This window comes from Tamandua tetradactyla, chromosome 7, assembly GCF_023851605.1.
Source record: "Tamandua tetradactyla isolate mTamTet1 chromosome 7, mTamTet1.pri, whole genome shotgun sequence".
NCBI classification, from domain to species: Eukaryota; Metazoa; Chordata; class Mammalia; order Pilosa; family Myrmecophagidae; genus Tamandua; species Tamandua tetradactyla.
The window spans coordinates 149,277,035-149,302,495 of NC_135333.1; the positions used below are offsets into that span (position 1 = coordinate 149,277,035).

General features: G+C 36.7%; 1 long non-coding RNA gene across 1 annotated transcript in view; it reads left to right on the forward strand.

Moving 5' to 3' along the window:
• Positions 1 to 347: 347 nt before the first annotated feature.
• The window catches only part of LOC143690235 (uncharacterized), a 36,203-nt gene continuing 11,089 nt past the window's right edge, over positions 348 to 25,461 (forward strand). Inside the window, exon 1 of the long non-coding RNA XR_013179051.1 lies at positions 348 to 515. This is a non-coding gene — a long non-coding RNA (uncharacterized LOC143690235). The remainder of the gene's footprint in view (positions 516 to 25,461) is intronic.

Here is a 25,461-nt window from a genome sequence, read left to right on the forward strand (position 1 = left end):
TCCCATTGCTCAAAGGATTGTTCCATAAGATGTTCGCTTCCCTGCACTTTGGTTGTGCATGTGTGGTGTGCTGGTTTGAAAGGATTTATGTACCCTAGAAAAGTCATGTTTTAATCCTAATCAATTTTATGGGAACAATGGTTTCTTCTAATCCTTATTCAGTACTGTAAGTTGGAAACTCGATTAGGTTATCTCCATGGAGATGTGACTCAATCAATTGTGGATATTAACGTGATTAGATGGAGATGTGTTTCCAACCATTCTACGTGGGACTTGATTAGTCCTGGAATCCTATAACAATGGGAGATTCTGAGAGAGCAGAGAATGCCTCAGAACCATGAAGCAGAGAGTCCACCAGTCAGTGACTTTTGGAGATGAAGAAGGAAAACACCTTCTGGGGAGTTTCATAAAAGCAGGAAGCCAGAAGAGAAAGCTAGCAGACTGTCACCATGGTCACCATGTGTTTTCCCAATTGAGAGAGAAATGCTGAACTCATTGGCCTTTCTTGAGTGAAGGTAACCTCTTGATGGTACCTTGCTTTGGACATTTTTACAGACTTGCTTTAATTTAGAGATTTTTCATGGCCTTAGAACTGTAAACTTGTAACTTAGTAAATTCCCCCTTTTAAAAGCCATTCCTTTTCTGGTATATTGCATCCAGTAGCTAGCATACTAGCACATGTGGCTTCCCAGCAAGTAAGACAGAGTCCGATGCCTCACTGGCAACAGGGAAGCCCTGTTTGGGACAGGAAGTGGAGGTGTATCTACTGAAGTCAGATGGCATTGGGTAGGTCTTCTGAAGCCCATGCAGAGGTGGATCAGGTGGAGTAATTGAAGGGCCCCAGAGACAAATACGGCTGAGAGTGTCCTGGTGTGGCACATAAGAGGTATCTGATCTAATCACGTTTACATCTATCTCAGTCTGAGTTTTATCATCTGTAACATAGAGACAACAATAATTATCAATGGGTGACTTAAAATATAACTCATTTTGTATTCCCCAGCCTATGTCCTCCTTCTGACTCCACTTTTCCCATTAATGATTTTGGAATTATTTCATTAATTTAGGGATAAGACCTTGGAGCCATCTTTCACTCCTGCATCCTCTTACTCTGCAGTCACAGTCGGGAGCCTAGTTATGTAGGATCTAACTTCACAACGGCTCTTGAATTTGTTGCCTTATTTCCATTCCCAGTGCCATCACTTTAACTCAGGCTATGAATACATTTTCCCTGAAATAGCCATATTGATATTCTTTGTACATCCTGCCTCTCTTTTTTCCTGTTCACTCTGAAAATTGCTGCCAGAATAATTTTCCTGAAACATCTGATCATATTTTTTTTCCTCTTCAAAACATCAGCTGCCTCCAAGAGTCTGTCAAATTAAATTTCTTCTTCTCTTCCTAGGATTCAGAACATTTCACAAATGAATTAAACTTGCCTCATCTACCTGGTACTGTTTTGCTCACATCCGTTTATCCCAGTTGCAGCCAAACTGGATTTCATAGGTTTCTTTGCACATATACTGCTCTTTCCTGGCTTTATTTCTTTCGTATATTGTTCTCTCAACTTTAAGTACCCTTCCTACTATGATGTTTTTCAGTGGTATGTCTCTTTATCTTCAAAGTATGGTCTTTAAAACGTTCTCCTTCACAAAGCCTGGGCAGTCCCTCCGAGCCTATTGTTTTCTTTAGTGCCTAAGAACAGTCTTTTGCCTGAGTATCCTCCACTTCCTCTGGGCCTTTGAGTTTCTCCTTAGGGCTATTTTTTTTTCCCCCTAAACGGGAGGAGTGCAGCACCTCTATTATCCAGCTGTAGGAATACCGAGGTGCTGTCTAATTTAGGAGTTTGGCCCAATGAGGGAAGAGATGAGATTGGCAGACTTAGATGAAGGAAATTGGGAATTATGTTGCAAAGATACTTGTATTCTGTCCTCCTAAATTTTGTTCTTTCTTGATACAAGTCAGTGGAAAGATCTTTCTCAGCTGCTGTCAGGTTGTGGAGCAGATTGAGACAGATGCTGACCAATTTTACAGAGATGGCAAACTTTAATATGTGCTGGCAGAGCTGGGAGAGTATCAGACGGAATGCTTTCTTCCCTCCCCGGATGGCTTGGGAGGGGAAATTGAGAAGCACGTGCCCAAATCACTTACTTATAAATGAACTCTAAATTCTAATGCATTTACAAAATATAGTAAACAATTTCTCAAGCAGTAAATCTCTGTCATGGTTTAACATAATTATTCTTTAACGTAATATAAAATATTGTTTAATTGACAACCTTTCAAACACTCAGACATCATCCTCTTTATTTGGGCGGAGTTATTTTTACTTCTAACAGAATTGGGGAGAAATGATTCTTGTGTGTAAGCTGACATTTTGTACTAGTGGGAATATATTTTGGTAGGAAAAAGATGAAGGCTAAAAATAGTAAACTGGAAAAGTCATTTTTATCAGGCAGATTTTGATTGTGAGCGGTCCTAAAACTCTTGCCTAAAAAAGTGTTTCATCTTAGGTCTGTTCTTGGTTATCTTAAGAAAAAGGACAAGATTGCCTTTTGATATTGATATTGGATATTAAAAAAAAGTTTCTGGCTTCAAAGTGAATAGAATTTTATTTCTCTAGAAGAGGCCTACTTAAAGGGAGGAAACTGTCTACTTTTGGCCCATTTCCCTGGAATCACAATTTCCTATCTGATGGGAATGCAGGAGCATGATTGTTTATTCTCCAAAAAAGACAGTGGGAAGAAGAGAGGAAACGGCATCGAGGGACTGACTTTTTGACCCAGCTAACAACCACAGAATCCACAGATTTTAGAAGTAGTATTGCAGGGTATTGGAAGTGTGTCTTTCTTAGGCAAATGAAATATGACTCTGAGTTCTGTTAAGAATTTAGGACTGTCTCTCAACTATCTCTTGAATCTCTTCTCCTTTATCAATTTTCCACAGGGTAAATGCAAAGGAATAGTTGATCTCTCTTTCTCCTCTTTTTTTTTTTTTTTTGTATGCTGTATAGTGGGGGTCACATTTAAAACTTTTTCCATGTGAGTATCCCACTATCGCAGCACCATTTGTTGAATTTTTGTTCGTTTGTTTTTTCTTTTTTGTTGTTTGCTTGTTTATTTGTTTTGGGAGTGCATGGGCCAGAAATCAAACCTGGGTCTCCCACATGGCAGCCGAGAATTCTACCACTGAACTGCTCTTGCAACCCCAGTTGATCTCTTTATCCACCAGGTTCACCTGACTTCAACTCAACCTTCGGACTGCTGCTAGCTTTGTAACTTCAATGGCTGGGGCTGTGTAGTTTTGCTCACCAAGACAGTACCTGAGAATAAAAGACACAATCAAAACATTTTTTAAAAAAATTAATGAATGGATTTTCCAAAATATCAAAGTTAAATAATGTCACCTGTGTGTTTATAAAGCTCTATTTTCTTGTTATTGATTATAGGACGATGTCTAAGTTCCTAAACTTGACCCCTCCAATCACAGCTAGTTGTCCCTTCCTTGTGCTTCCAACATATTCTCGTGCTGTATTTTACTTCTTTGTTTACATGTCACTCTCAATGCCTAACCAGTGAGCTCTGAAAAGGTGGAAACTATGTCTTATTTGCCATAGTATTTTTCTACTCTAATGTATCTTTTGGTATATGGTGGATTTAAATTAAAATTTTCCATTTTGAAATGTTATTTAGTGAGCAAGGTCATGTTCGCACACACTATTCACGTGGTGTAATGCAATTCAAAGAGTTTGCATTGAATGCCTTTTATGTGTCTAAAACTTCCTAGGCTTTGTGATTTTATAGAAGTAGTATTTCCCTTCACCAATTAATTGCTTTAGGGATTGAGTTGATTTCTGTTTGCTTGTTTTCTTTTTTTTTCCCCCTTTAAAGGGCTTGTAGTCTTCTCTTACAAAGCAAAACTTCAATTCCTTTGATCTTTTTAAATGAAGCTCTTCAGAATGTTTCCACATTTTTTTTTTCTGGAGTAGTAGAGAGTTTGAAAATGCCAGTTTGCTTTGAGCTTGAGTCATTAGCTCGATTTTCCTCAACTTCACAATCATGGCATGGAATAGCTATGCTGATAGATTTCTAATTATCTTCTATTAACACCCTCTTCAGGTAATGAGAAAAGCTGTGAGCCAAGTTGTATTAAAGTGACTGCAATATTTAGTGACACAAAAGATAATATGTACCATTTATTTAGTGTTTCTAAATATGCCAGGCACTATGCTGAATGCGTGCTGGATTATTTTATTTAGTCTTCACACAGCCCTCTGAGCAGGTACATTTTACAAATGAGAGAATAAAAGATTCAGAATTAAGTATTAATGACTTTCCTAATGTCCCATAATAAGGAGAGCATGAGGGATTTGAACCCAATCCCCTGATTCTTTAGCCCAGATATTACCACTACTCCCAGGGTTTCTTATACTTAAATACTGTACAAAATACAAAAAATTTTGGTAAAAAAAATCACAAAAATATACTAAAGACTTAGTATATATCCTTCTTCTCTGAGGAGCTCTCCAAGAATCCCAGTTTAAGAAATGCTGATTTCTGGAACTAAGGTTTTACTCTATGGAAATGTCTTTCAATTTGAATTATTGCTATAAAAGGTAAGATCTGGTTTTATAATGGGCTAACACAAATTGTTAAAATATTTCTATCACCATAAAAACACAGACTTTAAAGGTATCAGATCTCCATCATTTGTCCACAGACTCCGGAGTCCTTGACAGTGGCAGACTGAAAGGACTATTTGGGGATTAAGGAAAGGGGCAGGCCATTGTGTTTCCGTAAACTCCATTACTCATCCCTGTAGTGGATGCTGTAATATGTCATTCAGATATTGCCTTCATTACCAAGGCCTTCATTTCCTCAGGGACCAGAATGATTGGCTGCTGCGGTTTCACAGCTGAGTTCTTCCCTAGGAAATTCTTTTGGTTGTCCAAGTTTATACCTCCTTCTTCTGGGCAGCATATTTGCTCTGACTAGTTATTCAAGTGGGAGAGGGGCACAAAGACCCCTGCACTGCATTTCAATTTTTCCCTTTGCCCTGTCCTGCTTCTCTCCCTTACAAATGTCATTTCTGAGACTACTCCACAATAATCAATTGTATACAAATCTCTGGCTCAGGAACCCAGTTTATGACAACCTTTAAAACATTTCAAGTGCTTTAAGTGAAGTGAAGACTTAATCTAAATAAAAGTAGAATGATTTCTATATGTGTGTAGCCTTAATACAAGACTCCCAGACCTGCCTTTAACCAGACTGTTAGCTCCTAAGCATATCCTTCTGATATTGTGGAAGAGAAACTCTTGGCTCTGAACATTGTAAGTGTAGACATTAAATATCAGCAACAACCTCCTCATCCTTAGAAAACATTTCATAGATGTCTCTGATCCCTCTGTGGAGAGGAGAATCTACACAAAACAAAGTAAATTCAATCAATTTAATACTCTGTCCCCCCACTTCCAACAATCCTCCCACACCCCAAAAAATTCATGAAAGCAATTTGAATGATCTTGTTTGAGTCTCCAAATTGGTCAAGCAAATAGAAAGTTGACACTAAAATTGACTTTGTATCATGTAGATGGCCTAAAATTCTAGTAAAATATTTAGGCAAAGGGAGCTCAGCTGTAATTATGAGGATAGTTTAAATTGGTAGGAGGAGGTGCTCTGTGGGCTTACATGAAACTAGCAACCAGTCCTTTTATCCTTTAGTAATCTTAGGCAGGAACGATTTGTAATGAATTCCAGCAATCGGAGGTGTCCTGAGTTGCTCTAGAGGAAGAATGTAAGAAATGCACAGAGAATAATATAAGGAGTGACACATACTTGCATTTTGTACTTTGTTTCAGAACATGATTTTAAAGTAAGCATAAGAAAGAAATTAATTCAAAATCATCACAGGGCCAAACCAAATAAATCAATCCAAATATCTGTCTTTGGCTCAAACTATCTCATATGAATATCTCTAGATTGATTAAAAACAACAGCAAAAACTGGGCAATTGTCAAACTCATTCTTTTCCTTTGAATTGTATAGATAATAAAAAAGACGTTCTACGTTTTGAACTTAGTTCTAGGATAGCGTTCCAACACATAAGCAAAAGAAGATATAAATGCACTTTTATCCCAATACTGAAATGATTTTAAGTGCCTATATTCCTTCTCCATGGTCACTGCACATACTGGGATAATCCATGGAAGGTAAAAATATTTGTCCTTTTTCATATCCCTGGGCTATGGCAAAGATAAAATGAGACTAGCAGTCATAGAGGAAGTTAGAAGTAAAATACAAGAAAAGGTACATTCCTTTGCTAATTATTTGCATTATAATTGAATGGAAGAGAGAAAAACTCGCTTAACTGGTGAAGATGTGGCAGTTAGGAAAAAATCCAGATGTAGTTACAGAAGATAATTTCTTCACATAGTCTTTGCTGACTGTGTTTATAGAAATAAATGTCAAGGTAAGCTTGGCAAAGAACAAAAGAGATGAGTCACATTTCTCCAGTCTCGTTCCAGAGATGCTATCTTTTACCTTTCTGAGTATGCACAAGTCTGACACTGGGTTTCTGCTCCTTTATGGAAAACAGCATGCAAACACTCAAATGACAGTGGGACAGTCATTTTTCATAATACTTTGTTTTCATTTCTATGACTTGGAAAGACCAAGTTTCCAAACGCAGAAATCCATGTAGTTGTTCTGCAACTTGAGTCCTTTTTGCATTCAGACATTATAAAGCAATTAGTTTTGAATGTGCTTTTGGAAAAGGGAGTGCAAGCTTTAAATTCAAAACTCTTTTCTCTGTGTCTTGCTTTCACATCAAACAATGCAAGTTCATTTAGAGAGTAGAAAGGTATGAATAAGACTTGTCAGTACCTCAGTCTTTTTATGCTTTAAAGTATATTTTTCTGTTTCTGGGATCACATCTGTGTATTAAATCATAACCTGCCAAACCAGCAGATATTAACAACAAGAAATGGTGCCAGTTCTTTTTAGAATATACTGACTTTTAAGGTTAAAAATGTTGACTCATTATACTAGTAAGAAATACTACAGGCATAATTAGTATTATTGCACTCCACTTTAATGTGTTTTACAGATATTGCATTTTTTTAAAATTGAAGATCTGTGGCAACTCTGCATTAAGCAAGTCTGCAGCATTTTTCCAACAGCATGTGATTGACTGCATGCCTCTGTATCACATTTTGATAACTCTCAAAATATTTAAAACATTTTCATTATTATTATATCTGTTATGGTGATCTGTGATCAATGATCTTTGATTGCTATTATTAGCGTTTTGAGACGCTATCAACTGCACCCATATTGGATGGCTAACTTAATCCTTAAATGCTGTGTGTGCTTGGACTACTCCACCAATCTGCCTCCATATTCCCTGAGACACAATAATATCGAAATTAGGCCATTTAATAGCTTTACAATGATGTAAGTATTTAAGTGAAAGAAAGAATCATGTCTCTCACTTTAAATGAGAGGCTAGAAATGATGAAGCATAGTGGGGAAGGCATTTCAAAAGCTGAGATAGACTAAAAGATACCTCAGCTAGCCACACAGCCAAATTATGAATGCAAAGAAAAAGTTCTCAAAGGAAATTAAAAGTGCTACTCTACTGAATACACAAATGATAAGAAAGCAAATATAGTCTTATTGCTGATATGGAGAAAATTTTAGAGGTTTGGATGGAAGCTCAAACCAGCAAGAGCCTAATTCCTTTAGGCAAAAGCCTAATCTAGAGCAAGGACCTAACTCCCTTCAATTTTATGAAGGCTAAGAGAAGTGAGGAAGCTGCATAGGAAAGGTTTGAAGATAGCAGAAGTTGGTTCATGAGGTTTAAGGAAAGAAGCCATCTCCATAACATAAAAGGGGAAGGTGAAATGCAAGTGCTGATGTGAAAGCTGCATTAAGTTATCAAGATCTAGATAAGGCAACTAATTAAGGTAGCTACACTAAACAACAGATTTTCCATGTAGACAAAACAGTCTCCTATTGGAAGAGGATTTTCAGAGCTAGAAAGGAGAAGTCAATGCCTGGCTTCAAGACTTCAAAGGACAGACTGACTCTGTTGTTAGGGGCTAATGCAGCTGGTGGCTTGAAGTTGAAGCCATTGCTAATTTACCATTCAAAAAATCCTAGGGCCCTTAAGAATTATGCTAATCTACTCCGCCTGGGCTCTATAAATGAACACCAAAGCCTGATGACTGCACATCTGTTTATGAACATGGTTTTCTGAATATTTGAGGATCACTGTTGAGACCTATTGCTCAGAAAAAAAGAGTCCTTTCAAAATGTCACTGCTCATTGACAATGTATCTGGTCACTCAAGAATTCTGATGGAGATGTACAATGAGATGAATGTTTTTCCACGCCCACTAACACAACATCCATTCTGCAGCACATGGATCAAGGGGTCATTGCAACTTTCAAGTCTTATTTTTTATTTAAGAAATACCTTTTATAAGGCTGTATAGCTGCCATAGATAGTGGTTCCTCTGATGGATCTGCATAAAGTAAATTGAAAACCTTTTGGAAAGGATTCACAATACTAGATACCATTAATGACATTTGTGATTCATGGTAAGAAGTCAAGATATCAACATTAACAGGAATTTGGAAGAAGTTGACTCCAATCCTCATGGATGACTTTGAGGATATCAAGACTTTGGAGTGTGTAACTGCAGATGTGGTAGAAATGGCAAGAGAGGCCACGGTGGCTCAGCAGGCAAGAATGCTCGCCTGCCATGCCAGAGGACCTGGGTTCGATTCCTGGTGCCTGCCCATGTAAAAAACCAAACAGACAAACAAAACAACAACAACAACAACAAAAACCAAAACCAAAAACAACAAAGAAAGTGAAGGCTGAGGATATGCCTGAATTGCTGCAATCTCATGATAAAACTTGAATGGATGAGGAATTGTCTTATGGATGAGCAAAGAAAGTGGTTTCTTGAGATGGAATCTATTCCTCATGAAGACATTGTGAACATCGTTGAAATACCAACAAAGAATTTAGAATACTATACCAACTTAGTTGATAAGAGGATTGACTCCAATTTTGAAAGAAGTTCTACTGTGGGTAAAATGCTATTTAACAGTGTCATGAGAGAGAGAAATCTTTCATGAAAGGAAGAGTCAATTGATGTGGCAAATTTCGTTATTGTTTTAAATTAAGAAATTGCCACAGCCACCCCAACCTTCAGCACTCACCACCCTGATCAGTCAGCAGCCATCAACATTGAGGCAGGATTCTCCACCAGCAAAAAATATGACTCACTGAAGGTTTGAATGATTGTTAGCATTTTTTAGCAAGAATTATCATTATTATTGTTATTTTTTGGATGTATGGTCTGGAAATTGAACCCGGGTCTCCCACATGGAAGGCGAGCATTCTACCACTGAACCACCTGTGTACCCAAGAATTATTTTTTAATTAAGGTATTTTAATTGTTTAATTAGACATACTGCTATTGCACACTTAATAGACTACTATATAGTGTAAACATAACTTTATATGTACTGGGAAACCAAAAAGCTTGTGATCCATTTTATTGTGCTGTTTACTTATTGCAGTGGTCTGAAATCAAAGCCATAATATCACTGAAGTATACCTGTATTTTAAAGTCTAACCATAGTCTTGCAATGAAGGTAGTATTACCTTCCCTCAACTTAAACATCTCAAATTTGCTCATTTTAAAAATTTTCTTTCATTTTCAAACATCTCCCAAACTACTTTGTGTTTTTACTCTCTTTTTCCTCACTGTCTATTCATACTTCAATCCTTTGTGGTCTGAATTCAGTCCCAGCATTCTCTTGAAATTTTCTTCAGTCACCAGTGCCCTTTTAGGAGCCATATCCACAGACTTTTAAAAATAGACTCATTTTTTTTTTTTACCTCCCTACAGCATACGTCTTCTTGATTGCTCTCAATGCTTTGAAATTCTTCCTTTGTTCTCTTTACTTCAATGACGCTACTTAAAACCGACTTTCAAAATCAGCATGTCTTCGGTTTCCTAACTTGGTTATTACTTAAAACCATGAAGTTATTTTTGATTCTTTTCTATCCCCTTTTTCCTAAGTTCTGACATTTTTTCTTTGTAATAGTCTTTTTTTTTCCTTCCAAATCCCTCTGCCATCACTGTTGTCCAAGTCCTATGTCATGCTTAGTTTTTTTAATTGGTCTCTTTGTATTCTGTTTCTTCCTCATTCTAACCACCCAAAACTACTGCCAGATTTTTTTCCAAAGCATTTTTTAATTGCATAAGTCATTCCATCATACACTGTGCTAGGAATTGGCTGGATTCAAGCCAGTTGGGAATGCATCTGTTCTGATGGCATATTTTCCTTAAAACTGGATGAATACTTCCAGTAAAGATGCAGGAGAAACATCAGTAGGATGGAGATGCTGAGGTAGGCCAATTTAGTCTAAAGCTTGATATTGGACTCTATGTCTTAGAGATTGTCAGGACTGCGCAATCAAAGGCAACTTGAAGAGTTGGAAGTTGGAATGCAGCCAATAAAGGAATGTGTTGAAGAATTTTAGGGGCTCCAGACCAGAGAAAGCAAGTCGTGGATGAGGAAAGATTTTTATCAGATGATCAAAGGAAGTACTTAATGAACTTGGGTGAGTAAACCTTGGTTGATAAAATAGAGATGAATATAATAACTCTTCCCCAACCAATTCCCAAATCTCTTCCCTATTCCCTGTCTGTCATGCTGTAATCTTCCTTCTCTGATTTTGTGAATTCTTTCCTTTTAAATTTGGCTCACACTGTATCTGCCATCAGTTCAGTCTTGGTTAAAAGCAATAGAAACAAACATTTGCTAACTTAAGCCATCCACCATCTCCCCAAAAAGGATAGGGAGTTGGAATTTGCTGAAGGGTTATTAAGGGCTACCAGAATACATCAGAGACTATAAGATCAGTTTCTAGGATGGTTGGAACCAAGGAAGCTTGTTTCAAGATCAAGAAGCAGAAAGTTCTGAAAGTGTCTCATGGCAGAAGCCTATGAAGAGTTCTACCACTGCCACTGCTGCTGCTGTGATCTTGACCTCCAGCTATCCCGAATGCCAAGTCTTGGCATAGAACATCTTATTGTACCAGACAAAGTCATATATCCATTCATCTTTGGTCCAAGACACGAGAGGGAAGAGTTCTGCTTTCCTAGTGTGTGGAAGACAGTAACTCCAACCATTCTGCATACTTGGGACTTTTCCAAAAGGAAGAGTGGAGGTTCAGATTCTGGAGCATCCCTAAATAACAAACTCCCATTGTACAGCTTCTTCATGAATCATTCCTATATACCCAGCTCAAAGTGATTGCTACTACTCCTTAAGACTTTGTTTTCTCTCCCACTAACTTGGTATGTGGCCCCCAACATTTGCTATCAGTACTATAAATCCCTTTTTCTTAAGGAAATGGGAAGACCTCAAGGCAAGAACTTAACTTTTGTATCTCTAGCACTCATAAAAGGGTTTCACACACAACATGTACTGAATAATTGTGTGCGTTTTCTTTTTAATGAAAATGACCAACAGCGCCATTTTCTAAGGATGGTGATAATCAGTTGCATGCTTTGCTTTGCTAAATGTGGGATGAAACAGGAAAGGGCAAATGGCAATTACTGTCACTTATTTTTTGTCAGGTACCATGTGGTATGTTTTCTTTTACAATAATGATAATAATAATAGCTAAGATTTATTTAGCTGTATTGTGTGCCATGCAGGAAACTAAGTGATTTACATACAATATTTCATTTAGCCTCCATGACATCCATTAGAGGTCTCATTTGATCCTTTTGCTGATGAGGATACTATTGTTTAGAGAAGTTTCACGGGTAAGCATAGAGCTAGAATTCTGGAACTGAAACCTAAGTCTATTTCCAAAGCACTTTTATTATACTGTATTGCTTCAATAGTAAGGTTAAAGTTTGAAAAATATACATTTTCAGTAACTATTTAATCTCCATTAACCACTGAGTTTCTCAGTATTTTGAAACTTATTTGAAATGCAAATGTAAATTCACAAGCTCTGTCCCAGATCTACTGACCCAGAAACTCTGGAAAATTGTCATATAGCAAACTCTCCAGGTGGATTCTGATTAACACTAAGGTTTGAGAACTGCTCACATAGCGTCTCTCACACTATTTGCATCTTCATGTGGCTCTATACTTCCATGCTGAATTCCAAGGTTCTGTTTAAAATATTCTTCTTTTGTATCTCATGATTTTAATTTTACTTGTATTTTCTCTTATTCTGTTTTGCAATTTATATTTTTAATTGATTTATATGGTGTATTCTTGTAAGCTGCTCCTGTTGAATGAGGTCTCCCAAAAATTAAAAAAATACAAAATTATATGTAAAGCATATCTACGTAAATGTCATTTAGGACATTTCAGAATAGGCCTTACTTCTACTTGCCCAATGAGCTATACGTTTTTATATACTGGGAAGGAAACAATGAAAAAGAAGCTTAAACATGTAGAGAAAATTCATCTCTAGTGCTTCACTGTCTTTGCCAGAGGAGCTAAATGTTTTTAGTAATTGATTTTATCTTATCTTTTCTTTCTCATTTTTCCTCTAGTATTAATAAGGATGTCAAGATATCAGTTACATTTCTACCTCTCCTAAAACTTGCCTCAAATTCATTGAAAATCTGCCCAGATGATCAAGAGTTGACTATATGCAAATTAAGTATGACACTTCTCTTCTAAAATATAAAGATTGCTGCTCATTTCAGCCACCAAACTTTTTAGGATCAGATAAATATTCTAATTGAATGAAGGTTCCCTGCCCTCCTCCTCTCATATAAATCAGATTGAACATTACAGATGTGTTTTACCACCTCTTGTTACATTTAACAAGAGCAGCCTGCAGTAATATACTCAATAAATAAATAAAAATAGAAATTGCAAATTAAAGTAAGAAAAAATACAAATAAAATTATGATATATAAAATGTCAATAACATTAAGATTTATGAATGTTTCACCCTATTTTCAATAGGGAAATGAATTGTGAAAGACAAAGTAAAGGATTTATTTCTCTCTTTTGATGAATCCCTCCTATTCTATATATATAATAAATATAATTTTAGTGATTCAGTGGTAGAATGCTTGCCTTCCATGCAGGAGACTGGGTTTGAGTCCCAGACTGTGCACCCACCCCCCCAAAAAAACCAAAAACCAAAATGTACATTTTATTTGACTCAATTATGTTCATATATTAATCTTCTTTTTGAGAACTCCTTTTATTTTAAAAAATATTTGTATTGAGAAATCTTCACACATATATTGTCTAACCACAGTATACAATTAATGGCTCACAATATCATCATATAATTGTGTATTCATCACCATGATCGTTTTTAGAACATTTGCATCACTCCAGAAAAAGAAATAAAAAGAAAAAAGAAAAAACTTCATACATCCCATAACACTTATCCCTCCCTATCATTGACCATTAGTATATCAATCTACCAACTTTTTTACCCTTTATCCCCCCTATTATTTATTTATTTTTATACATACGTTTTTACTCATCTGTCCATACCCTGGATTAAAGGAACATCAGACACAAGGTTTTTACAATCACACAATGACACTGTAAAAACTATATAGTTATAAAATCTTCAAAAATCAAGACAACTGGAATACATTTCAGCAGTTTCAGGTCCTTCCCTCTAGCCACTCCAATATACCATAAACTAAAAAGGGATATCTATATAATGCATGAGGAATACCTCCAGGATAACCTCTCTACTATTTGAAATTTGTCAGCCGCTGAAATTTTTCTTGGTCTCATTTCTTTCTTCCCCCTTTTGATCAAGATGGCTTTCTCAATTCCACGTTGCTGGGTTTTAGCTCATCCTGGGGGTCCTGTTCCATGTTGCCAGGGAGATTTACACCCCTGGAAGTCATGTCCCACTTAGGTGGGGAGGGTAGTGAGTTCACCTGCTGATTTGGCTTAGAGAAAAAAGCCACATCTGAGCCACAAAAGAGGTTCTCTGGGGGTGACTCTAAGGCATAATTATAAGTAGGCTTAGCTTCTCCTTTGCAGCAATGCTTCATAGGGGAGAACCCCAAGATCAAGGGCTCAGCATATTGAGTAGGTTGTCCCCACTATTTGTGAGAATATCAGGATTCCCCAGATGGGGAAGTTAAATATTTGCTCCTTTCTCCTCAGTCCTCCCCGAAGGGGATTTTGCAAATACTATTTTATTCTCTGCCCAAATTACCCTGGGATATATCGGGCATCACACTAACCTGTACAAACCAACAAAATCTCATGCAGTATTCAAGATTCCATGTAATTATGGTGTTCAGATAAACTGGCTGTACAAGTTAAATTAGATAATGCCCTACTCAAATTACAAATTTTGCACCAAATAAACATCTCTCCTTTTTGTCTCATACAGAAGTTGAAGTTTTAAAATATGGACCATATCATCCTTTACCCTGTATTCTGATTTACCTTAGTCCTATCCGGATCAGCTTCATTCATATCTCTTGTCAAAGTCTGATTACATTTACAACCTTTTTAACAGTTGCTGTATGGGGTAACAATGACTTTCATAGCTTTGGTGATCTAACTCAAAGTCTCAGGTGTTACATAAATACCTGAAGTTTGTGGGAATGACCAGATTATACACAAATGCCTTAGCATCTCAGAATTAGAAATAATGGTTACAACTCCAGAATAGATGTGACTGCTATAAGAGTTTATAATCTAGGACCCTTTAAACAGGCCCTAATCTCATAGCCCATGCTCTGGACCTCATTTCTCCAAGTTTGTATATTATAGTTAGTCCATATGAGTGAGGCCGCATGATAATATTGTCTTTTTTTTCTGACATTTTATTCAACATACTGTCCTTAAGGTTCATTTACCTATTTGCTTGCCACACAACTTCAGTCCTTCTTGTAGGTACTCAGTAGTTCATTGTATGCATACACCACAATTCCCCCTTTCATCCCTCAGTTGTACCCATAGGCCACCTTCCTCCATAGTGAACCTGGAACACCGTCACCATGAACGCCAGTGTGCAAATGTTCATTCGTGTCCCCATGCTAAGTTCCTCCAGTTTTATATCTAGCAATGGCAAACCCACCCCACAATATTGTCCTCTGGAGGAACTGCACCTCTCACCTTCCCTTCCAACAGTTTCTTGCTGTTCATTTTTAAACAGTTTTATTTGCACATCATACAAATCCAACCTAAGTAACTAGCCATGCCTTTGCCACCAAATCTATATGAAGACATTTCTTTTTCTTCTGCAAAGAATTCAACCCCTCCACCATATCCCCCACTTGATGACTTTTAGTTTTAGCATAATGCCTTTGTTGCATTCAGTAGAAGCATATTACAACGTTACTGTTGACTATAGATTCCAGCTTGCATTGATTGTACTTTTTCTTTTATACCATCCCATTTTCAACACCTTGCAATGTTGACATTCATTTGGTCTTCCTCATGCTAAAACATTTTTATATTTGTACAATTAATCACCATCATTGTCTACTTTAAGCATTCCTAAGCTAATCATCTCAGTCTGTCCTCTATCTTTCCTTTTCATGTCATACATGCTGCCAGCCGTTTTTCCTCAACCATACTCACAACCAGCTTCATTCGGTGTATTTATGTTATTGTGCTACCTTCAGACAGTATTGTGCTATCCATTTCTGAAGTTTTACAATCAGTCCTGTAGCATGTTCTGTATTCCTTCAGTACCAAATGCCCTATCACTACCCTCTTTCTCTCTCCTGATAACCTGTGTTCTTTGTTTTAACTCTCAAAGTTTGCTCATTAGTGTTAGTTCATACTAGTGAGACTGTACTGTATTTGTCTTTTGTTTCCGGCTAATTTTGCTTAGCATGATGTCTTCAGGTTTTATCCATGTTGTTACATGCTTCATGACTTTATTCTGCCTTACAGCTGTGTAATAGCCCATTGTATGTATATACCACAACTTGTTTGGTCCCTCCTCCAATGATGGACATTTGGATGGTTTCCATCTCTTGGCAATCATAAATAATGCTACTATAAACATTGGTGAGCAAATGTCCATTTGTGTCCTTACCCTCATGTCCTCTGAGTAGATACCTAGTAATGGTATTGCTGGATTATATAACAATTCTATACTTAGCTTCCTGAGGAACTGCCAAAGTGCCTTCCACAATGGTTATACCATTTTACATTCCCACCAACAGTGGATAAGTGTGCCTCTTTCTTCATATCCTCTCCAATGTTTGTTGTTTTCTGTTTTTTTTTTTTAAATTTTTTGATAGTGGCCTTTCTGGTGGATGTGAGATGATATCTCATTGTGGTTTTGATTTGCATTTTCCTAATAGCCACTTAAGTTGAGCATCTTTTCAAGTGCCTTTTAGCCATATGTATTTATCTTCTGAAAAGTGTCTGTTCATGTCTTTTGCCCATTTTTAAATTTAGCTGTTTGTCTTTTAGTTGTTGAGTTGTAGAATCTCTTTATATATTCTGGATAGTAAACCCATATCAGATATGTAGTTTCCAAATATTGTCTACTACTGCATAAGCTACCTTTTTACTTTCCTGACAAAGTATTTGGTGCACAAAAATGTTTAATTGTGAGGAGATGCTGCTATCTATTTCTTTTTTCATTGCTCATGCTTTGGTTGTAAAATCTAGGAAACCACCTCCTAGTACAAGATCTTTAACATATTTCCCTACATTTTCTTTAAAATTTTTATGTTATTAACTCTAATATTTAGGTCTTTGTTTAATTTTGAGTTTTTTTTTGTATAGGGTGTGTCCCAGTTTGCTAGCTGCTGAAATGCAATATACCAAAAATGGAATGGCTTTTAAAAAGGGGAATTTAATAAGTTGCTAGTTTACAGTTCTAAGGCTGGGAAGATGTCCCAATTAAAACAAGTCTATAGAGATGTCCAATCTAAGGCATCCAGGGAAAGATACCTTGATTCAAGAAGGCTGATGAAGTTCAGAGTTTCTCTCTCATCTGGAAAGGCACATGGTGAACACAGTCAGGGTTCATTTCTCAACTGGAAGGGCACATGGCAAACACAGTATCATCTGCTAGCTTCTTCTACTGGCTTCCTGTTTCATGAAGCTCCCTGGGAGGCATTTTCCTTCTTCATCTCCAAAGGTTGCTGGCTTGTGGACTCTGCTTCTCGTGGCTATGCCATTCTGCTTTGCTGTCTCTGAATCTCTCTAATTCTCCAAAATGTTTCCTCTTTTGGAAAAATTTCAGAATCTAATTAAGACCACCTAAATGGGTGGAGACATGTCATCACCTAATACAGTTTAACAACCATTCTTGATTAAATCACACCTCCAGGAAGATGCTCTGATTACAGTTTCAAACATGTAGTATTAAATAGGGATTATTCTACCCTCATGAAATGGGATTTTGATTAAGATGTGGCTTTTCTAGGAGAAATACATCCTTTCAAACCAGCACAGGGTATGAGATATGGATCCTCTTTCATTTTTTACGTATGAATATCGAGTTTTCCAAGCACCATTTATTGAAGAGGCTGCTCTGTCCCAGTGGGTTGGCTTTACCACCTTATCAAAGATCAATTTTTGATAGATGAACGGGTCTATTTCTGTAGTCTCAGTTTGATTCCATTGGTCAGTATATCTATTTTTATGTCAGTACCCTCCTGTTTTGACCAATGTAGCTTTGCAATATGCTTTAAAATCAGATAGTGTGAGACCTCCTACTTCATTCCTCTTTCTCAAGATGTTTTTAGGTATTTGGGGGCACCCTACCCTTCCAAATAAATTTGACTATTGTTTTTCTATTCAGCAAAAAGTAAGTTGTTGAGATTTTAATTGATATTGTGCTGAGTCTATATAAGTCAATTTGGGTAGAACTGACATCAACTGTGTTTGATCTTCCAACCCATGAACACAATATGTCCTTCATTTATTGAGGTCTTCCATGATTTCTTTTAGCAGTTTCTTAGTTTTCTGTGTATAGGTCTCTTGTATCCTTAGTTAAATTTATTCCTACTTATTTGATTCTTTTGGTTGCTATTGTAAATGGATTTTTTTCTTGATTTCCTCCTCAGATTGCTCATTACTAGTGTATAGAAACCCTACTAATTTTGGGGTGTTGATCTTGAATCCTTCCACTTTGCTGTACTCATTTATTATCTCTAGTATATTTGCTATAGATTTAAAAAAAAATTTTCAACATATAATATCATGTCATCTGCAAACAGTGAGAGTTCTAATTTTTCACTTGCAATTTGGATGCCTTTTATTTCTTTTTCTTGCCTAATTGCTCTGGTTAGAAATTCCAGCAAAATGTTAAATAACAGTGGTGACAATGGCATCTTTGTCTTGCTCCTGATCTTAGATGGAAAGTGTTCATCTTTCCCCATTGAGGATGATGATAGCTGTGGGCTTTTTTTATTTTTCATTTATCATCTTGAGGAAGTTCCCTTCTATTCCTATCCTTTGGAGATTTCCATCAAGAAAGGATGCTGAATTTTGTCAAATGCCTTTTCTGCATCAATTGAGATGATCATTTGGTTTTACTGCTTTGATTTATTGAAATGATGCATTACATTAATTGATATTCTTTGCTGAACCATCTTTGCATACCTGGTGTAAATCCCACTTGCTTATGATATTTTAAATGTGCTTCTGGATTCGATTTGCAAGTATTTGTTGAAGATTTTTACATCTATATTCATTGAAGAGATTGGTCTATGATTTTCTTTTCTTGTAGTATCTTTGCCTGGCTTTGGTAATAGGGTGATGGCTTTATAGAATGAGTTAGCTTTCCCTCCTCTTCAATTTTTTTGAAGAGGTTGAGCAGAATTAGGTACTAATTCTTTCTTGACTGTAGGTAGAATTCATATGTGAAGTCTTCTGGTCCTGGACTTTTCTTTTTTGGGAGCTTCTAGAAGACTGATTCAATCTCCTTACTTGTGATTGGTTTGTTGAAGTCTTCTATTTCTTCTTGAGTCATGCCTTTCTAGGAAGTTGTCCATTTCATCTACATTTTCTAGTTTATTAGTATATAGTTGCTTATAATATTTTCTCATTAAATCCTTTATATCTCATAGTATCTTCTCAACCACTGTGGGGTCAGTGGTTATGCCCCCTTTTCTATTTCTGAGTTTATTTGCATCACCATCATTTCTCTCTCTCACTCTCTCTTTTTTGTCAGCTTAGCTAAACATCCATCAATTTTGTTGATTTTCTCAAAGAACTAACTTCTGGTTTTGTTGATTTTCTCAATTGTTTTCATATTCTCAATTTCATTTATTTCTGCTCTAATCTTCATTATTTCTTTCCTTTTGTTTGCTTTGGGGTTAGTTTGATGTTCTTTCTCTAGGTCTTCTAAGTGAACAGCTAATTCCTCAATTTTTGCTCTTTCTTCCTTTTTAATATAGGCATTTAAAGCAATAAATTTCCCTCTCAGCACTGCCTTTGCTGCATCCCATAAATTTTGAGATTTTTGTTTTCATGTTAATTTGCCTAGAAATATTTAGTGATTTTTTTTTTTTTGTAATTTCTTCTTTGATCAGCTTGTTGTTTAGCCTCCATATATTTGTGAATTTTCTGGCCCTCTGTCTGTTATTGATTTCCAATTTCATTCCATTATGATTGAGAAAGGTTTTTGTATAACTTCAGTCTTTTCAAATTTATTGATACTTGCTTTGTGACCCAGCTTATGGTCTATCCTTGAGAATGATCCATGAGTATTTGAGACAAATGTATGTCCTGCTGTTGTGGGGTGTAATGCTCTGTAAATGTCTGTTAAGTCTAATTCATTTATCATATTATTCAAAATCTGTGTTTCCTTATTGATCCCCTGTCGAGATGTTCTATTCATTAAAGTGAGTCTCTTGTAGACAGCATATAGATGAGTCCTGTTTTTAAATCCATTCTGCCAGTCTGTGCCTTCCAATTGAGGAGTTTAATCCATTAGCATTTAGTGTTATTGACATTTGGCAATCTGATTGCTAAATGCTTTGGATTAGATCTATTTGGATTTATTCTGCTCAGGGTGTGCTGCACTTCTTGGATCTGCAACTTTATGTCTTTCATAAGATATGGGAAATTTTCAGCAGTTGTTTCATCCATTAGTCTTTCTGCTCCTTTTCACTTCTCTTCTCCTTCTGGGATACCCATAATAACTGTATTCATGTGCTTCATATTGTCATTCAATTCCCTGAGACCCTGCTTATATTTTTCCATTCTTTTCCTTATATATTCTTTTGCATGTTGGATTTCAGATGTCTTGTCCTCTAGTTCACTGATTCTTTCTTCTGCCTCTTCAATCTATTGTTGGAGGTCTCCATTGTGTTTTTCATCCCTTCTATTGAGCTTTTCATTCGAATAAATTCTGTGATTTGTTGTTTTCAAACTATCCAGTCCTTTATGTTCACCCAATGTCTTCTTTATATCCTTCCTCAACTCGTTGATTTGATTTTTGATGAGGTTTTGCATGTCTATTTGAACATTGTGAATTATTTTTTTCAACTCCCATATCTCATTTGAAGTGTTATTTTGTTCGTTTGCCTGGGCCATATCTTTGATTTTCCTAGTATGACTCATTTTTTGCTGGTGTCTAGGCATTTGATTTCCTTAATTAGTGTATTCTGGGAGTTTTTTTTTTAACCTAGGTTTTTTTTTTTCTGGATAGCTTTGTTCTCTGTTCTTTGACATTCTGTTAAACTTATTCTAGATCTCTACATAGCTTCTGTTTAACTGATCATAATTTTTTTATTCTGTTTTTTAATTTCTTTCCTTGCCTATATGCCCCTCCCCCCTTTTTGAGGAGGGTCTCTTCATATATCAACACAATCATATTTTCCCACAGCAGACAGGCCCACATCTCAGGAGGAGAAAGTAGCCAGTATCATGTTTCCCTGAGAGAGCGAGACCCAGTAGAATGTCAGACTTTCCTATGATGCCTCTGTACTTTTCCTATTATGCCAAGCAAGTGGCAATTGTCAGTCCACAGCTCCCCACTGGCATAAATTGATGCAGTGCCTTTAATTTCAGCAGCCTTTCCCTTCCAGTTGTGTGGTTGAGACAGAGGCTGAGATTGTAGATGGACTTTTATTTCTTCTGTTTATCAGCCACGGTGGGCTGAATTCCCTGAAGGAGGGCCTCCCCTTGAGCTGGGCCCTGTCCCCCTTTTCTTGGAGGAGATAGGCCCTTCAGGGAATTAACCCCTTTCTCCTGACTTTGCTTCTCAAACATGCTTAATTCTGTTTTTCCCTGAGGCAGTGCTGGAACCTGAGAGTGCTTACAGTTCTATATAATTTGCTGTTAAGAAGTAAACAAAAAAAGCTTTTTTAGAGCTGGCCTCTCACTTCCCTGCTTTGCCTATCAAGAGCTTGTGTTGGGAAGTGGCTCTCTGTGTCCCCAGGCTCTATGTACCCTCATTTCTTGGGGTTCAGCCCCTTTTCTAGTATTTTATGCTGTCCAACTGAAAAAGCTTCTTTTTTTTTTCTTTCTGTCAGCTTTTCCCCTCTCTGTTGGTGTGAAAACTCCTGGTTCCTTTAGTGCTTACTCCAGGTTTATCTGTGCTCAGGACCTACATTCAGTAGTCAGAACTTGTTAATTAATTCTGCTATTGGAGCTTGGTTCAGCTAAGTCCTTGCTATGAATAAAGTCTGTTTCCTTTCCCCTCAGGGTATCAATGGCCATGTCCATGCGGGAGGGGTACCAGACTCCATGGCTTGGGAGACTTACAATTCTGTATGGGATCTCAGCTGTTGCACCATCCCAGACTGGTGTACACTGTATGTCCAGCCACTGATGTCCCTCCAGCAGTTGTTCCATCCAGTTCCTGGCTATTTACTGGCTGCTTGACAGGACAAACTAAATTTATCACCTCTCTACACCACCCTCATTTTCTACCTCCCATGTTGATCTTTGAGCTTGAAGTGAAGTGACTAAATGCAATTGTTTTAAATAGCCAAAATTAAGTTTTAGCTCCTTCTTTTTCTTGTATCTTTAAGGTAAACAGCCCAAAGTTTACCACTGGGATCTGTTTTTTTATTTAAAGTTTTTAAAATTAAATATTTCACTTTTTCTTCATCTACTCCTCCTGTTCCTCCTCTTACCTTTCTTCTTTTTCTTCTTCTCCTCTTGATCCTCTCTTTCTATTCTTGTTGCCTTTCAATAATTAAGAAAATGAAAGAAACCAAAACAGAGATTTATTGAGACTTCATCATGTCCCAGACAGTGTGCTAACCACTGAAGATATGAATATAGAACCACATGTTCTACTTTGGGATATCTTTTCTCAATCCATTTTCTTCTTGGTAATCTCTCTCACTTCCCCTGATTCAACCATCATCTTTCTAATGATACTCTCATCCCTGCCTCCTCCAAAACTTGTCTGTTAGTTCTATAGATTCAATTTCATAAAAGTCCCTTTAATTCAACCTTAACCCTCTATCATCACTGTCTTACTCATTTTTCAGACTATCTAAATAGACTCTTAACTGATTTTCCTGACCCCATTTTGCCCACATATATCCAGAGTGCATATATTTATATCACTATCAAAATAATCTTTCCAACATGGAAATGTAATCAGTGATTCATTCTACAGACATTTTTGCGTGCCTACTATTTACCAGACACTTTGTGCAGTGATGTGAATACTTATATGAACATGACAAGTTTTTAGATCTTAAAAATGTTTCCTATTTAGTAGAGGAGACAGGTGTGAAATTGGATAATTATTACAGAAAATGATAAGAGAAACAATAAATATATGCACAATATTAAGGACTAAGGAGTGGTGTAAGATCTTGGGGCAGAAATTGAAGGATAAATTCAGGAAAGATTTGCTAGACAAAATGACTCCCAAAGTCAGTCTTGAAAGATGAGTAGGAGATAACTTAGGGAGGAAGATGAAGGTGAGGCTGGGCATGCATGCTAGAAGAAGAGAGGACATTTGGAACCAAGAGGTCATCTTGGATAAAGTCAACAACAACAAAAAAAACTTGATGGTACAAGGATGGTGGCAAGGGGTTCATTGGTACAGGGGGGAAAAAGAGGGCAGGGGGCAGAGCAGAAAGAACTTGGATGCCTTTGTATGGAGTTTAGATTTATTTTCAATTTGCCACAGAGCAACTGCAGTAGTCATTTTTCAAGAAGGCACTCAATGAGTCTCACCTCTTGGCACTTATGCCCTTGTATAGCCCTCTCCCATAGTGAAAAGACCTGGTCTGTGTAAATAATAGGATATTACAGAAATTATGGAATGTGATTTCTGATGCTAGATCATAAAAGACATTGCAGCTTCTACCTTGCTGTCTCTTAGATCATTAATTCAGAGGGAAACAAGCTGTCATGTCATGAGCATACTCAAGCAGTCCTATGGAGAGGTCTACATGGCAAGGAACTGAGGACTTTTGCTAATGGCCAGTCTCAGCCATATTATTAAGCCTTCTTAGGAGTAAATCCTGATACTTCAGTCTAGCTTTCACATGACTGCAGCTCTGGATGACATTTTGACCTCAACTCCGTGAGAAATTCTGAAGCAGAACCACCTAGCTAAGTTGCTCATAAATTCCTGACACAAAGAAACTATGTGTTTGTTGTTGTTTTAAACTGCTAAGGTTTGGAGTAATTTATTATACAGCAATAGAAAACTAATACATGATTGAAGGGCTATTATAATAAGAACACAAATAGAGACTGGAATGGAATGGTAGCTCTAGAAATGGAGAGAAGGTAAACAGACTTAAGAAACCCATTACAAGCAAAGCTTTTAGGATATGGTAATTGATTGGATGGCAATGGGAGTGAGTGAGAAAAGAGACTAAGGATGACTTTGCACATAGGTTCCACCTTGGCCATGAAATAGATATTATTCCTCCTACTTAAATGGTTCTTGTTATTTCCACAATAAAGATCTAATGCCAGCATAGACTGCTCTGCCTATTATATGTTGACTCATTCATACCTTGCCAACTTTGTCACCACTTACTCTGCAGGCTATTGATTTTGAAGTATATTCTCAAATGCTTTATCTTTGCTCATGATAATTCCTCTTCAATCTAACCTAATCAAACCCATCTACTCTGAGAAGAATTCCATGTGCCCCTACCCCTCACCATTCCTGTCCCCTCACAGTAAAGCAAAGTTGATTCTTCAATTTTCTATGTTAGAGCAGAATTTGTACTGATCTACATTGTCAGCTTACATTGTAATTATTTATTAACATGTATCTCTGTCTTATCTTCTGGACTAGGAACTCTTCAGAGAAGACTCATCATCTTACTTATTTTGGTATTTTAAGTGCTTATTCTAGTCCAGTGTATATAGCAAGTGTGTTACCACTGTTAATTAAACATATAAACAAAAAGTCTTCTAAGTCAGTAAACTATCATGACATCTTTCTTGTATTATTTAGTGTTTTTCATATATTAGAGATAGTTATATATACATATATTAGAGATAATTGCACATAATATTTATTTCAAAATCAATATAGCATCACAGAAACTGTGATTACCTGTCCTTAGGCTCTTACAGCTTAATCATCCAATCAACTTTTCACCTATTTTATTGTTTTTGTTTATTTTTTTGTTACCCAGGAAAAAAATCTTGTGCATTTTTTAAAACCCTGCTAGTGCAAGAGAGATGAGAGATGGTTGAAAAAGTGTTATTGTTGGTTAAAAAGTGTTATTGTGTCAATGGCTGATCAATGCAATCAGGTTTTCATTCTTTCTCTCCTTTTCATTCTCCCAGCTGCCATCACGTTTATTTCATTATTCATCTCAGCTATTACTATAGAACACTTACAAATCTTCCAACCTTCAGTTCTTTTCTACTCAATCCATTTTATGTTACACCAGATGAATCTTCCCATTCTCGAACATTCAATAGCTCCCTACAATTTTCCAAATGAAGTTCAGATTAGCATTTTAATGCTTTATTGAAATTCTGTCCATCCTTCAATGTTCATCTCAAATGCTGGCTGATGCTCTCATTTTCCAGTGTACTTCCATAACATCTACATTTTTCATGACACTTTTCAGATTCAACCATGACTTATGATTTTTTAATGTATTTTATTTTATTCTACTCACTGGAGTATGACTCTACCTTACAAAAGGGACAACATCTGATTTTGGTGTCCTATATTTAAATTTTCAGTGTTTCACACAAAAAAGTTTTCTATATAAATATTATTTAATTGAATTATTAGTCCAATAGTCACAAGACTCTCCATGCTACATAAGACCACCCTTCCCTGAGCCACCATATCACCATTGGTAGAAGTGAAGAAGGGGCCCAGACTTTTGTCTGCTCTTGGAAACCCTTCCCCTTTCACTGCATTCTTTCATTCTTAATTCATAAGAATTCGTTCTCATTATGCCTTTATACATCAGTAACCACAAGAAGCATAGGATCCACAGATAATTCCCACTGCTGGCTTTCCACCTTTCTA